Source organism: Ambystoma mexicanum, chromosome 5q (assembly GCF_040938575.1).
Source record: "Ambystoma mexicanum isolate Mex_15411 chromosome 5q, UKY_AmexF1_1, whole genome shotgun sequence".
In the NCBI taxonomy this organism is placed as follows: Eukaryota; Metazoa; Chordata; class Amphibia; order Caudata; family Ambystomatidae; genus Ambystoma; species Ambystoma mexicanum.
The window spans coordinates 686,887,322-686,901,075 of record NC_090933.1 but is presented as its reverse complement, the minus strand read 5'-3'; the positions used below and the strand labels follow the sequence as shown (position 1 = coordinate 686,901,075).

Sequence of the window (13,754 nt, the reverse complement as noted above, 5' to 3'; positions counted from 1 at the left end):
CAATATAAGATGTATTAGTTTAAATTTGATTGTATGTTGTTGTTAGATGTTGTTGAAGATAAACATCTTAGGATTTCAACGTTGGTGACCTCTATTGTTGTGTCATGGAGGTTAATTTTGGTAACTGTTGATATTTGTCCTCTGGTATTCTCTTCTGAGTTCTGTTGACTCTATTAATTCATAGAGGTGAATTGTCGGGAAATTTGGTTAGTGTCCTCCAATGTCCTGTATTTGTTTGACCTTTTGTTGAAAATTCACAATTTTATTTGTCGTAAAGAAGTTAGCAACAAACCAGCAACAACAATACACATATCGATACCAAACTAAACATTACAAAAAAAGAGAATTGGCATGCTGGTGGGTGGGAAATCAAGACCATGGAAAAATATCTGGGAGTAGGAAGGATTCAAAGAGGATTATGCATCTGCATTTTTCCGTCCTTTGAAGAAGACAACATTATTGGCTTCAAAGAATGGGAAGAACTCCTCACCAATACTTACGAAGAAATTATGTTTAGGCTAATCAAAAATGCAAAAAAGGAGCATGACAAACTTAAACAGGAAATTGCAAATACAAAACAACAAATCGAAATACTCAACCTACCTCAGGCACCATTTAAGAATGACTAAATTCTAGACGACTAACTGTTATGGTTTACAAAAGAACTTAAATTAAAAAAAACAAAAAAAGTTCTACTGCGATAAAATGGACTATACATTTAAAATGGGTTTATACTTTTCAAAGACCCTCCTCTTCAAGAATCTACAAGCCCAGAACAAAATCAACACCACCAACGACAACCACTACCAACCACTCCACAATCTTCTGATATTCAGTCATTGAGCGACACTGACCAAGAGAAGAACAAGTTACTCTCTTACCTGGTAACGTTCTTTCGATGGGAGGGTCCGACGATGCATTCCATATCTTTGACAGTAATAACCACAGCTGTGCTGCTTCGGAAAATTTTCGGCGTCTGCGTCCTGCATCGATGACATCGATGTGCCGTCCCCGAGGACCTCCTACGACGGCCGACATCACCCGATGTAATACGTAGGATGCACGACGCCCGAAGCCTCAGTTGTAGTTTTTTCGCCCAGAACGTGTGACACCAGTCTTCTGCCAGTCAGACACACAAGGCCTTGCGGAAACGTAAGCTGCAATCGCATAAGACATTCTGCAGCGGGGAAGGTAGGGAGGGAGCGATATGGAATGTGTCGTCGGACCTTCCCATCGAAAGGACGTTACCAGGTAAGAGAGTAACTTGTTCTTCGAGGGGATTGGGTCCTCCGACGTATTCCATATCTTTGACAGACTCCCAAAGCAGTACCAAAGCAAGGAGGTGGGGAAAGAATTTAGAATACAAATTTAGCATGCCCAATAAAATTGCGGAATAAAGAACTGCCTTGCCAAAGGCCATATCCTGTCCTCGGATGGAATCGAGGGAGTAGTGACGTACAAAAGTATGTACAGAAGTCCAGGTGGCTGCATCAAAAATGTTACGAATAGGAACACCCCTCTGCAGGGCAGTAGATGCAGCCATACCCCTGGGGCCGCAAGCCAGCCGGTGGGTCCTTTCCCGCCAAGCGGTAACACTCGGAGATAGCCAAAATAATCCAACAAGACAAACTCTGTTTCGTCACAGCTTGTCCCAAACGCTTTCCAGCGTAACCAATGAAGAGGTGATCGTCCACTCTGACCTGGGACATGCGTGAAATATAAAAGCACAACGCTCTCCTAGGATCAAGCCTATGGAGCCTCTCCTCTTCCTTACCAGGATGTGGAGGAGGATAGAATGCTGAAAGAACAACCCTCTGGCCCAAATGAAATTCCGAAACCACCTTCGGAAGAAAGGAAGGACGAACTCGAAGGACAACCCTGTCGTTATGAAACACAGTTAAGGGTGGCTTAACTGAAAGTGCCTGTAACTCACTCACTCTGCGAGCGGAAGTAACCACAACCAAAAACACCGTTTTCAGAGTTAACAGTCTCAAAGGGAAAGAATGCAAAGGCTCAAACGGAGCACCCATAAGAAATTTAAGAACAAGATTCAAGTCCCAACCTGGCACCAGAAAAAACTGAGAAATTAAAGAAATCTTAAAATAAGAACATTCTTCGGACGAGCGCTTAAATGGACAGCGCCGCCAGGTAACCTTTAATGGTCCCCACTTGCAAGCCCCCGTGGGCCAAAGAAAGCAAAAAAGACAGAACCATGGGAATGTCACATTCAAAAGGATCCACATTCTTAACTCTGCACCAGTTGCAGAATTTATGCCAACGGCAACGGTACAGAGACTTTGTTGCCGGCCGTCTGGCCGAGAGCAACACCCCCAACACGTCTTCAGGGAGGTCCCAATCCTTATACCTCAACCTTTCAGAAGCCAAGCGTGAAGGTTGAGGGATCAGACCTCTGGATGGAGAACCTGACCCTCCTCCCGTGAGAGCAGATTGTCTCAGTAGGGAAGACAACGTGGAGGGCAGATGGACAAGTCGAGAAGGTCTGGGTACTAGGTCCTGCGGGCCCACGCCGGAGCAATGAGGATCATCCGGGAACCAAATCTCCGTAACCTCTGCAGTACTTGTGGGGTGACGGGGACTGGAGGAAAAGCGTACAGCAGTGGAAATGACCACTCCACCACAAACGCGTCTCCTAAGGCTCCTTTTGGAGGAAATTCCCACGAGCAGAACCTTTCGCACTTCCGGTTCACACTGGAGGTGAAGAGATCCACTTGAGGGGTCCCCCAAAGGGCGAAGATCTCCAGGAGAATCTCCTGAGCCAGCTTCCACTCGTGAGAGATCGTGCTCTGCCTGCTCAGAGCATCCGCCGTCTCGTTGTAGTCTCCGGCCAGATGAACAGCCGAGATCGAAACTTCCTGCTGGATGGCCCAGAACTCGAGTTGCATCGCCTCCCTGCACAGAGGAAGTGACCCTGCCCCCCCCCTTTTTGTTGAGATAGTGCATGGCCACCGTGTTGTCAGTTAGAATCAGGACACTCTTTCCTCGCACAGTCGGCAGAAAAGCCTTAAGGGCTAGCCCGACAGCCCTCAGCTCCAACAGATTGATATGGAGCCTGGACTCCGACTGAGACCAACGACCGCTGACTGTCAACTAGTTGGCATGAGCTCCCCATCCCGTGAGGGATGCGTCCGTCACGATCGTCACCTCCGACCAGGGCAGCCAAAATGGGGCCCCCTTCACCAGATTGCTTTCGACGGCCCACCACAGAAGGTCCTGGGCGACCGAGGGCGGCACCTGAACAGGGCAGGTGACGGACAGATGATCCAGGACTTGCTTGGGAGAGCTCCCCCTGATCAACCAATCGTCCAGGTAGGGGTAGACGTGAATCCCCCCTTTCCTGAGATGCGCTGCCACCACCACCATGAGCTTGGTGAAAACCCTTGGGGCGGAGGTCAATCCGAACGGCAGGACCTGAAACTGAAAGTGCGAGTCGCCAACCGCAAACCTCAGGTACTTCTTGTGCTTGGGATGGATCGGCACATGGAAGTAAGCGTCCTTGAGGTCGAGAGACACCAACCAGTCCTGAAGTTGAAGGGCCTGGAGGACTTGAGAGAGAGTAACCATCTTGAACTTGTCCTTCCTAAGGAGTTTGTTCAAACCGCGCAAGTCCATGATGGGTCTCAATCCCCCTGTCTTTCCTCGAAATCAAAAAATGAGGGTAATACCATCCCTTGTTCTTCTCCGCTACAGTCACCAGTTCTATGGCGCCTTTCTCCAGCAGGGCTTGAATTTCCTGCGCAAGGAGCGGATCCAGACTCTTCAAAGAGAGGTTCCCGGGTGGATTGTCGTGAGGCCTCTGCCGAAAGGGAATACAGTAGCCGTGGGTTATGATCTCCAGAACCCACACATCTGAAGTAATGGCACGCCACTCTACAAGATGCTGCGCCAGCCTTCCCCCAACCGGCGAACCATGGGACCTGGCCTCATGACTGAGTAGTAGCAGCTGCGGCGTTGCCTGAGGGCAAAGAGGCAACTGCCCGAGCAGCCTTGGCACCTCAAATACCCTGTTTTCCACCTCTGGCACTCTTACGGTGGCCTCTTTGACTGACAGATTCTCTCGCTTTACTGAAGGATGAGTAATAGCGAAAGGAACCTCCCCTCCATTGTTGTCCCCTAGGACGAAAAGGCGGAGGTTGTCAAACTGCAGCGCCCAATGACTTCGCTGCAGCTTTGGAGGTCTGCAACCTTTCAAGGCTCTCGTCAGCCTTGCTGCTAAAAAGATGTTCACAGTCAAAGGGCATGTTGACGAGCCGGGACTGCACATCAGGAGCGAACCCAGACTTCCGCAACCACGCAAACCAGCGTATTACGGTGCTCGCCGCCATGGACCGGCTGACACAATCCGCCATGTCCACACCCGACTGAACGACCTCACACATGGCATCCTTGCCATCCTGAACCATAGCAAGGAAACCATCCCGTTCGTCCCCTTCGGGAATATGTTCGGCCGCTAATGCAACACAGTTCCACAGAGTGTGTGTGAAACGAGACAAGGCACATCCGGAGTTGGCCGCCTGAAGCGCCATACCCCCTGAAGAAAACACTTTCTTTGCCCAGCCATCCAAAAGTTTGTCGTCCCTTTCCGGAGGGATGGTAGCATATGAGGCCTGCTTTGCCGGGGCCGTAGCCGCCTGCACTACCAAACTCTCCGGAGTGGGGTGCATGGACAAGTAGCAGGGGTCACCACTGGCTGGACGGTATTTTCGTGACAAAGACTTGCCCACTGCCGGGAGATTCTCCGGAGCAGTCCAAGCCGCCGCCACCCTTCTCTGCAGAGCCATATGAAACAGCAGTACCGGGTCAGTGGGGGGGAACAAGATCGAGGATGTCCATGAGATCATCCTCAACAAACTCCCCTGGGGGAGCCGACCATCCCAAGTACTCGGTGACCCGAGACATAAGGCGCCGGTACATGAATGCCAGGCTCAGACCTACAAAACTCCACCTCCGGAGAGGTGTCCAGTCCACTGTCATCATGCAGTGACTGCCTCAGGTCATTAAATTGGCTATGGCCCAAGAGAAGCTCATCCGGCACCGTAACCGGAACCAAGCCCTCATCAGAGCCCTCATCACCCTCTGAAATGTACTCCAGGCGGTGAGAGGAAAACACCTGGGGACCAAAGCAATGCCTGACCTTAGCCAGAGCCTTCCTTGGGGCTACCTCCGTACCACGGGGCCCCTCTGACACCCCCGCCTCGAAAGGCATTGAGGGCGCCGAAGGAGTCTGCGCCGAGAGAATCGGCGTCGACATCAGCCGCAGCGCCACCAGCATCGGCGGCGTCGACAGAGGCCTCCAAGCCAGAGCTCCGAGCTTGTCCTTCGATGACCTAGGCGCCGGCAGCGTCGACGACCCTCTCGGAGGCGGAGCCTCGAGAGAGGTCGTCAACGACCTCGGTGCCTCAGGCGTCAATGTCTTCCTCGAAGACTGCACACGATCACGCGGTCTCGAGCGCGTCGAGGACCGGGACCTGGAACGGGCATGGCGAGAGCGGTTACCCTTGTCCGAGCGGGACCTCCCCGCGAACCGTGCCGACCACTCGAGCCCGAAGGCGTGCAAGCGGTGTCTCGACCGATCACGACCGACCCCACTCGACGGCACAGACGGACCTGTGCCCTGCGATTCGAGAATCGCTAACATCTTCTTCCCGAAGGAAGCCCATTCCTCCGGTGTCGCTTGCAAGGTGGGAAAAGCGACCCGCCGACAGGCGGAGCCCTCGGAAGAGGACGGGGGAAGGCGACCGATGCCGGCACTTCCGGGAATGCCTCGAAGAACCAGAGGAGTGGTGAGACCGACTCCTGGAAGGAGACCCACTGGACCTCCAACGATGATGCGGAAAGCCGCCTCTCGAATCATCTGTCGAAAGCCCCGCAGACCTCGACTTCCGGGGCTTAGACACCCTACCTTACCAACAACTTCTTGCGCACCCGCAAGGCCTTGGCCGTGAGCGACTGACAGTCGACACAGTCATCTGTATCGTGGGCCTCGCCGAGGCACCAGAGGCAGGCGTCGTGCGAGTCCGTTACCGACATCTTGGACCCACAGTCCCCGCATTTCTTGAAGCCCGGAAGAGGGGTTGAAGACGAGGTAGACATCATCATGAACAGGCTTTTCACAAAATCCGAACAGGTTCAAGAACCGAGAAGAATATAACAGAACTCCAAAGAGTCGAGGCGTACCGAGATTCACGAAGTGAACACTTTCGCCGAAAAAACGGAACTGAGGCTACGGGCGTCGTGCGCCCTACTTATCACATCGGGTGACGTCGGCCGTCGGAGGAGGTCCTCGGGGACGGCGCATCGACGTAGGACGCAGAAAATTTTCCTAAGCAGCACAGCTGTGGTGATTACTGTCAAAGATATGGAATACGTCGGAGGACCGAACCCCCTCGAAAGCCCCATTATCAACAGCAGCAAGCGTAGACAAAAGTGACAGTTCTTTTTTAGAAGAATAGAAACATTACAAAAGCATCAGATTAAACCTGACAAATATACCAAGGAATACAGACCAGATCCAAAAATGCCACTTACAACAATAAAGTACGATTGTCAATCTAACAGATTTGCCTATTTCGGTCCACCTTCAATCAGCCCTTAACAAAGGACTCTCTTTCAGTTACTCTGTCGAACCAGACTATTTCAACATTAACGCAGATCTGTTCAGGTTCTGCAGAAGACTAAAACTCAAAAAATATTTTGCAACAAATCTATATACCAAAAAGATATCAGCAACACCTGTTACATCTGAATTAACAATCAGCCATCTTGAAAACACAGCTATTCTACTGAATCTAACTGAAGACAATGATCCTCATTCAGTTCTTTCCTTATCCAATAACATGAATATCATAACGGATCTATCAGAAGATACTCACCTCAGACCTAAATCAAAATTTACTATGCATCTCCCGTCTGACAATGCAATCGATATCTTTCATAAGGTAACCACACAAGATCTCTGCAGAAACCTCAAAGGGATCCAAATCAAAACCAAGCAGAATCTAACCAGGCAATCAAAATCGGAACTAGAAACTGAGAGAAAATTCAGACATAATCATTAAAAAAGCAGATAAAGAAGGCAAGATAGTCCACATGAAAACTACAGATTACCTTGAAGCAGCGAACAAACATTTATAACAAATTGTTATGAGAAACTACCAACAAATCTACTTAAGACATTGGTGACAAATTGGAGAAAGATGACTACTCATTGGTTGGATGAAGGAATTCTCACCGAAGACGAATACAATTATCTAGACAATCCTTATCCAATCTAGGCCACCATGTATTTCATACCGAAGATTCACAAACCATTTGACAAATTTCCCTCTTGCAAACCCATAATAAACCGCATTGGCTCACTTAAGGAATCTATATCCCAATATATATAGACACTCACCTACAACCACTTGTGACAGGACTTGCATCATACATCAAAGATACTAAACATGTTATTCAACAGCTAGAATCGGTTACCTGGGAGGAGAAGTTCAGACTAGTTACATTAGATGTATCATCCCTCTATACAAGCATACTACACAATATTTTCTCAAAACCAGGTCTGTTTCGTTCTTACAACAAAATATCATATGTTACTCAAAATGCTTCATTTTACACTTCATAACAATATCTTCACGAGCAAGTTCACGGCTAAGTTCCGCTTTACCGCTCGTGAGGACTTTGTAGCTGCTGCTTCTCTGCACTTTTGCTTTTGGATTGGACTGCCTGCCTCTCGACTAGCCAGTGTTTCCTCTCGCATTGAAGCGGATTGCATTACTGGTTACACCAGCCTCGGTGATTGACACTTCCTGCTAGCCATGCCCAGGAAAAGGAGTGTTTTTCACTCCCTCACCTCCTACTAAAGACAGCCTTACGCGCACAGCGCGCGTGCACGAGCAAGTTCACGGCTAAGTTCCGCTTTACCGCTCGTGAGGACTTTGTAGCTGCTGCTTCTCTGCACTTTTGCTTTTGGATTGGACTGCCTCTCGCCTAGCCAGGTGATTGCTTTGGCTAGAGGATTTGGACCATTAAGCCCACTAGAGGGAGTTTTCAGCTTTCAGCACTTTAGCAATTCCTTGACATATGTTTGTTTGTTTTGCTTCACAGTGTTTCCTCTCGCATTGAAGCGGATTGCATTACTGGTTACACCAGCCTCGGTGATTGACACTTCCTGCTAGCCCTGCCCAGGAAAAGGCGTGTTTTTCACTCCCTCACCTCCTACTAAAGACAGCCTTACGCGCACAGCGCGCGCGCGCACGAGCAAGTTCACGGCTAAGTTCCGCTTTATCGCTTCACCGCGTTACTGCGGTCGCGGCCTAACTTTCTAGCGCTGGTGTCACCCTACCCAGTCCTTATCTAGTTCCCCCAGGTTAGTTTAAGTGTTGTCTCACAACGAATGTCTTTTGTGCCGTACTCACTGAAATCAAATATGCCAGATCCTGCTTTACATCCGAAGCCTAGCTGTTCTAGCACTGGGCTAATCCAGACGAAATTTCCAGCATTTATTCTGTCTCCGAGAACCCCGGTCGGCTCCACTTTTGCTACTTCCAACATGGGCCCGTCGGTTGGTCCCCCCCGGACTATCCCCTCCTTGCCACAAGGGTCTGCGGGGTCCCACATTCCGACTATGGGTCAGCAAACTGTCCCATGTGTGTCGCCCCCCGGCTCACCCATTGCTCTGACGAGTCCTGTTCGTACTCGGGGCATTTCCGACAAAACGATTCTTGCTTCATTGAAAGCACGGAACGTGAAGAGGAAATTTAGCACTCACTCTAACCAAACCCTCTCGCCTATCATTCCAGGTTCTCCAATAATCCGAGATAGTACTAGTATTTCATTATATGCTAGTCACCATGAAACTTTGCAGTTTGTACACTCCCATTGTGATGTGGCCCAATCCAGCCACTCTCCTCAAGATACCTACACTACACCGATAGACTCTGCAATTGCTTCCTTCGCTCTTCCTACGCCTCGTGCAGTCGTGCCTGCCCGCAATACGCTTGCTACAGGCTCCAACATTGGTGTTGAACTAGCTTTGCAAGCCATTAATACCTCTATTCTTGGAATGCATAAAATGTTTGACATTATGAATACAAAAATTACAACCCAAGGCATACAGCTGGAGGAACTCCTACATTGGAGTCGTCGCTATGATCAGTTGAACCCCTCTCCACCTTTACCATCTGAAAGGCCATTGGAGAGTTGTGAGGCCTCAATTATTACCTGTGTTAGCTTCACTACTCTAGACAGGCAGACAGGTACAGCTGTGCCCCCCGCGAGTTGCGCTTCACACGTGAAAAGTGTGAATGTTCCATCTTCCTTGCCACATTTTCACAATGTTATTTGTGCTCTTGACACTTCTTCTAGCTCTGTGACACCTGTCCCTGTGCCCCTTACTCAGCCGGTCACAAATAACATTGTCTCGGTGCCTGTCTTTGAGGTGCCTCTCCAGTTTGCTGCCTCTGCTCCCCTTGACACATTGCCCACCTCTGAGAGTTCCTCTCCAGCAAATCCCATTGTGGCAGTAACGCCGGCAGCCTCTAGCGGAAAGTCTAGGTCCACAACGTTCTCAAAAAATTCACATGCTGTATTGAAAAAAACGAAGAAACAGATGCCTCGTCGAGGCAACAAAAACACTCTGAATGCCTTCTTTAAAGCTATTGGTGGGTCTTTGGAAGCAGGGCCGAAAGCTCTTCCCCAGAGTCTCCCCCTCACAACACCCCTAGCCACCTCTGCCCCTGCACTGTTGCAAGCGAGTATTCCATCGTCTGTACACACAAAGGAGACGGTATTTGCCGTGCGTGTTGACACTTCGGTACGGATAGCTTCCCACCCCCCTTTGGACGATTTGGTTGAGTCACTTGAGACGTTAGAGCAAGATGCTGATCGAGTTCTAATCGATATGCCACCCAAAAAAACTGTCTCTTTTGCCCCAAGTGTTAGTCGTCCCGCTGCTGTGTCAGCTGCCTTAATTCAAGACCCATTAAATGAGTTGAAACAAGCCGTTGACAAATTTCTGGAGGAAAGGTTCTCCGCTGTACCCATGTCTCAACTCACGTCTGCTATGTCAGATCCCCCCCTTTCTGTTTCTAAATCCTCTGTTATGTCCAACTCTTCTACTCTTGAGCAGTACAATCTTGAGTCTCAAGTGTCTGGGTTCAAAGACTTGCACTCTCAACACACGCACCAGCTCAGACTGTCTAAGCGTCACCAGTCTGAAACAAGACGTCCTCTTCCCCAATCCTCTCAAGACCCTTCCACTCTCTCGCCCTGCACATTTATTTTAAAATGTCGAGATGGTTCGTACCCTGCTTATAACTTGAATAGAAGGAGTGTCTTAAACATCTTTAGTGACATTGATGAATTAAGGGATATTACTACCTTTGATATAGCACAAATCCAATTTATCCCTGCTTCCTCCAACTCTGTCATCAGACTATGGATCCCATCGACCATTGTTGCCAATACTATTTGGCGAGCGAGAATGACTCTGTTTGAAATGGGATTTCTATTGGCACTTGAGCCGAATGTCACCACGCCCCAATCTAGGGTCCTCATTCCAAATCCACGCATTTATGAAAGACAACAAATTGATAGAAGTGACATCAATACAGTGCATGATTCTCGGATCTTCACTCAGAATTAACCATCATTGTGCCAGAATGGCAATCTTCTGAATCTTGCATGTTGGAATACCAGGGGGCATAATCATTTATATGTTTCTATCAAATCCATGCCTGTAATCTATCACATTCTCACCTTACAAGAGACTTGGCTTTTAGTCCCCCCAGAGTGGGATGGGTATGAAATTACTCTGCTACCGGCCATTCGAACTAAAGGCAGACCCACTTCAGGCTTGCTGGTTGCCGTTCTCCAAAAGGCTGGTCTTCATGTACACGCATGGGCTTCCTTTGGGGCTTACCTACAACTAGTCAAAATTGATCTGTATACTGCCTCGCTCGCCTTGTTGAATGTGTATAGAAATCCTGCTGCTTGCTCTGATGATGATTTTTATTGTGGTCTTATTTCATTGTTGGATATTATCAATATGGCGAACATCACCAATTTTACCATCATACTTGGGGATCTTAACATGAATTGTATTGCTCACAACCCATACTCAAAAGATAGCTCCCGGTGGATCCACCTCATGAATGAACGTAATTTTATTATGATCAATGGGGCCCTCAAAAGTGATTCACCTCCTCAATCAACCTGGTATCGCAATAACAGTGCAAGTACAATTGATTACATTTTCGTGGATTCACCATTGTTTAAATTTTGTCAGGACCTCTCAATCACTGCCTATCCTGGCAGTGATCATAAGCTACTCTTCCTGACTATCTTATGGCAAACTTTTGCTCCTAAATCTTCTTCAGTCAGTTTTGGTTTTGTCATCAACTCAACCAGATCCAGACTGAAATGGACAGATCACCGACTCTATGAATTTGAGACACTAATTCAAAAGAATTTGCATACATTGGGTGTACAATACACTGATATACTTGCACCGTTTGCGCATATAATTTCTACTCCCACGCAACTCCAAACTAAACACCCCCATATCCATGATCAGTTGGTTAAAGAACGAAAGACCGAGTTTAGGCGTCTAAAGCGCCAGATACAAAACTCCTCTTCTCGCGATCGTTGGCAAGCGCTAACACATCTGAAAACACAATACAAAAACTGGCTCAAGGGACATAAATCAATGATGTTTCAACATGACAGTGAAATAATGTTAAAATCACTCGCAAATAAAAACTCGGCCCAAATGTGGCATCTTCTACACAATCATGCATATAATAGAGATGCTGAAGCACAACTAAATGCAGTAAACGAATCACAATGGATTTTGTATTTCACAAATTTGTATGATGACGTCAATTTTGATCCAGGCTCCTTTCGCTCTGTTAGAGCACTTTATTGGAACCTGGCTTTTACAATCGAGGACATTGCATCAATCATCAAAAAAGCTAGTCCCTCTCGAGCTGTTGGCCCAGATGGCATTTCCAACCCCATGTTGAAATTAAATCCTGGCATATGGGCTTGTATACTTTATTGCACCTTTCAAGATATATTGCATTCATGCACCATACCTTTATCCTGGAAATCCTCTATTATCATCCCGATTTTCAAAAAAGTTGATCGGTGTTCCCTTCAGAACTACCGTCCAATTGCACTTTTAGATTCACCGAGTAAAATTTTCACTAAACTTGTATTGCTTGAATTTAATAAGTGGACGCTTCAGAATTCATATAGAGACCCGTTCCAGACTGGTTTTATCGCGGGTATGGGTACCCAGGTTAACCTCTTTACACTGAACTCTATTAAAGCCCAGTGCCAAGAGTCGAAACAGTCCTTATTTCTGGCGTTCATTGATTTACATTCTGCATTTGACTCCATTTCTCGATCTCTTCTTTTCACAAAACTAAAATATGACCACTGTCCGCAAACATTGTTTGAAATCCTTTTGGCTCTCCACTCTGATACGTGTATTTACGTTCGACTAAGCCTCGATGGAGCCTTGTCCTCCTCTATCCCCACGGCTCGTGGGCTCAAACAGGGCTGTCTTCTGGCGTCATCCATTTTTAATTATTTTCTTCATGATTTAGCCTTCGTATTTCAAAATCTTGGTTCAGACTCTCCAAAAATTAATAATCATCATGTTCAAAGTTTAATGTATGCTGACGATTTGGTATTACTGTCGAAAACTCAAATTGGCTTGCAGAAATTGTTGACAGCTTTTGACTTATATTTTTCAGAATGATTTAAAAATTAATACCAATAAATCTCAGATAATGTTGTATCAACCGACCAAAAGAAACAAATCATTTATGTGGAACATTAATCAGGTACATCTGCTGATTGTCCCTCAATACACCTATTTAGGTATGATATTTGAACTGCGGGGGTCCTTTAAGGCACATTTGGACGGAGTTTTGAAAAAGGTGACAACGGCCTCGTCACAAGCTAGTTTGATTATGTCCAGATATGGCAAATTTTCTATTATACCGGCTGTTGCTTACTGGAACCAGAAAGCCGTGCCATCAATATTGTATGGTCTTGAAACTCTCACATGCCAGTCTAAACTCGTCTTTCATAAATGGGAAAGCCAATTCTGGAAAAAGATATTACGATTACCAGCTTGTATCCCCATCTCGTGGATCAGATATGAGTTGGGCCTAATTTCACTTAAAACCTTATACTTTTGGCGTCTGTGTGCGCTCTTCAGAAAATGTCTCTTAGCATCCAGAGATCGTACTTTACTATCAGAACTTGCATTTCATATGTTTCACACTACACAAAAATTCTTTGTCTCGTGGGTGACTACTGCATACTCTGCATTAAGTAGTGCAGATGTTTCTCTTGATACATTAATTAATAATCCTGACAAGGCAAAGTAACAGCTGTATGAATTTGACTGGATTAAGACAAATAAATTGTGCCTAACTTATTGTGATGGCAATGTTCTCCGCTTTCCTCCAAAAAAGATGAAAACACTTCCTCTCTATCTAGTCAAAGCTCCAGCAGTCAATATCCGCTCTGCAATCATGCGTCTACGTTTTAACCTTTGGCCCACCAAAGCCATTCTTTACAGATGCAAGATAATATCAGATAGTGATAATTTTTGCCGCTTTTGCAGGAACAGTCACCAACCGGAGACTTTGGAGCATCTGATTATTGAGTGTTCTGCTCTTACTTCTCATAGACTTAAGTTTTTGGGACGTCATTGCCGGCAC

At 47.1% G+C, this 13,754-nt stretch overlaps 1 protein-coding gene across 4 annotated transcripts in view; it reads right to left on the bottom strand.

Annotated features, from left to right (window-relative positions):
- CSPP1 (centrosome and spindle pole associated protein 1) overlaps positions 1-13,754 on the bottom strand; it is a 1,841,309-nt gene that overhangs the window by 214,664 nt on the left and 1,612,891 nt on the right. The gene's annotated exons all lie outside the window — the stretch shown is intronic.